This window comes from Dendropsophus ebraccatus, chromosome 4, assembly GCF_027789765.1.
Source record: "Dendropsophus ebraccatus isolate aDenEbr1 chromosome 4, aDenEbr1.pat, whole genome shotgun sequence".
Taxonomy (NCBI): Eukaryota; Metazoa; Chordata; class Amphibia; order Anura; family Hylidae; genus Dendropsophus; species Dendropsophus ebraccatus.
Genome location: NC_091457.1, coordinates 157,578,076 through 157,581,468, shown reverse-complemented (window position 1 = coordinate 157,581,468; position 3,393 = coordinate 157,578,076).

Here is a 3,393-nt window from a genome sequence, read left to right as displayed (position 1 = left end):
GGAACAGTTACAAAGTGTGTGTTGGGACTTCGGAGGCAACAACCCCGAAACAGCTATCTGCAGATGTGAAGACTTTTCTTTTGGAGAGACTGCTTGGCTTGGCAATGTTCTAAGACTCTTAGATGTTTTGGTTGATCTCCCTGAGGTCATCCAGTGTCCTTTTGCATGCGCTTACTAGGCATTGTTCCCACTAGCCAAAATCCTACTTCACACTGATGATGGGCAAATACCCCGAAACAGCTGTTTGTGGATGGATACCTTGCTTGGGTGGTTTCCTTGATTGGATACATTCCTTGTCTTGGTTGCTCCTTCACTGACATCGAGACAAGTGATGGTGTCTCTGCAGTGTTGAATACCACACACAACCTGAGGAGAGGGGTGGTGCTGTTTTGTAATACAGTTCTTAAATTTTGGTCTACCCATGGATAATTGCCTTGGTAGTGGGGCATGCTGGATTTTAACAGGGAACTGCAATATTCTAGGAGTGATAAGTCGGTGCCAGAGGAGCCTGGCTGCAGCTTACCCCTCCCCATAGAAAATACATGAATTCTTGGCTGTATTGGCTTTTTACTATATAATATCCCAAAATCATGTGTGAGTGACTACCACACAAATCATGCATTCTCTATGTTATCTGTTTCTTACATAACCTCATGATCTGGAAGAGATGGCACCAGGATGCACTATGGGTAGAAGACAAGATGGCAGGGGCAATATGATGGGCAATGTTCTGTTGGAGACCTTGTGTCCTGGCATCAAGTGGATGTTACTTTGACACCGACCACCTACCTAACCATTGTACACACCAAGTCTGCCCCATCATGGCAGCGGGACCCCGTAAAGTATGTAATGGATAATGCCCCAGGGGCCACTCTGCAGGCATGGTTACATCTCATTGGTGTTTATCCAAACTGAATTGGCTAAGGTGAACCCCCTCTTTTTTGTTTTATGCCCCATAGTGTACATGAAGGAGGGTTGTTATGTTACAAAGTGGAACAGAAGAAAGTTTTGTGGTGGTGCCTGTAATCTGAAACAGTCAGAGGAGAAGGCATTACCAGTGGTGGTGGATATCGCTTTCAGTCATCTCATTTTTATGACTGGTTTCTCATTACTGTCTTAGCCTGGTTAAGGGCTCCCAATATTTTATTGATTTTTTAAAAATATTTTAAAGTGTACCTGCCGTCCTAACTTTCAAGGTCTAAATCAACCAAGTTTGCAATTTACATTCATTTCTTTTCCGTTATCATGCTATAAAACAAAGCTGTACTTGCCAGAAATCCAGGTCCAGTCTCCTGAATGCTGCTATATAGCAGCTATACATACCAGAAACCCAGGTCCAGTCTCCTGAAGGTAGCTATATAACAGCTATACTTACCAGAAACAGATGACCTGGGAAACATGGGACGTTCTTTGTTTAGTTCCTTCGGAAAAAAAATAAAATGAAATAAATCTAAGGTTCCTTTTACACACACAGATATCTGACCAATTTATCTGACATATTTTTGAAGCCAAAGCCAGGAATGGATTTGAAAAGAGGAGAGATCTCAGCCTTTTCTTTTATGACCTGTTCCCTGTTTATAGTCTGTTCCTGGTTTTGGTTTAAAAAATCTGTCAGATAAATTGGTCAATCTGTGTGTGTAAAAGGATTCTAAGAGTCATGTCTTAAGCCATGTTCCCACTACATAAGTTCCGTAGTAATCACGGCCGTTGTAACAATGGCCGTGATTACTACGGAACTTACGCAGTGCTGCCTTCTAAGGAATCCCGGCCGGAGTGTATATACATGGTATACCCTCCGGCTTGGATCCCTAGCGGCGCTGCAAGAAACTGACATGTCAGGGTATGGGTATTGTGTATAGCAGATACCGAAAACCCTATCAGTTCACACAATGGAGCGTGCGGCTCTGGCCGCACGCTCCATTGTCTGAAGTTGGGAATTCGGATGCGGACACCCACGGATGCGCATGCATCTGAATTCACCGGCAGCAAAGTTCATCTGGCCTGTACTGCAGTACCGGCCGGGATGATCTTCTCAGACAATGGACGTTGTCTTACAAAGTGTGAACATAGCCTTATGCTGGGCCTGGGACAATGGGTCTCCTTATTTATTGATGTTCATACTCATTACCAGTGATCAATATTCACTGCAGTGTGTAAGGGGTTAAATGGTGCAGTAGTCATACGGATACACACTGTAAGGGGTGATGACTGTTCCTGCATCTCAGGCCGGGATAACTTTATCATCAGACATTAAAGCCGCCTTTGTTTCAGTTTATTTTGTAACCAAGGAACATGGCGGAGGACGTCTGCAGGGATCAAAGAGAATTATCTGACTATGTTCTTCTCTATAAGACGAGTGGAGATCAGACCCGATGAGGAACCCTGATAGACGGGCAGGACGAGGGATCACTGTCATGGAGAAGTCATTCCTGTGATAAAGCTCGAGTGTTGCACTGATGTTACTGTGAATGACTATATTGTATTATACACTTAGACTGGATCCAATCTCCTTAGGTTTCTGAAATTTAATTTATGTTTTTTATGTAATTTGGAGGACTCTCTGACTTGCAGTTATCTCCATACAAGAATGTGGCATCCATCTTAATTGTATTTCCAGATAAATCATATGACTTCTTTTCATGAGGTAAATTAAACTAACGTTATAATCCCTTCTGAACACTTATAACAACACACAGGCCTTTGATTTATATACGTGGCCTAAAAAACAACTCCTTAAAGTGAATCTACCATCAGGTACATCGATTTAAGTTTTTTACATGAATATACCAGTGCCGGCGTGGGGATGCCAGTGCTACGGTCCTTTTTTTGAAGGTGCGGTTCCTGTGCTCGGTACCTGTCTATTACCCACCCGCCACCCCCCAGTGTGACAAAACCCCTCCCCTTTGTGACACGGCTTCATAAGAATCAATGAGGGACATCATAGTGGGGAGGGGTTTCGTCACACTGGGGGTGGCGGGCAGGAAATAGACCAATACCGTGGCACCGGCATCTCCGCATCGGCACCGGTCTAGTCATATTAAAAACTTAAAGTGATGTACATTCGCTTTAAAGGGAATCTGTCAGCTGCAATTCACATTTCACATTGCTGACACTGCTAGACACTGTTAGGTTAAGGAGACACATGGTACCTGCCATATATCTGTCTGTGCTTCCAGAATGTTTTTATCCTCTGCAAATTATCAAAGAGATTTTCCCAAGGCCCTGAAGTGCTGCACGCTGAAGCGCCCTTCCTCACTCCCCCTCCCATCCCTATCCCTGCTTGATTGACAGTCAATGATTACATAGGTGGATATATAAAAGCTTCCGTGCGTCTCCTTGCCCTAACAGAATTACAAGTTTAAAAAGAGAATTTCAGCTGACAAATCAATCAAT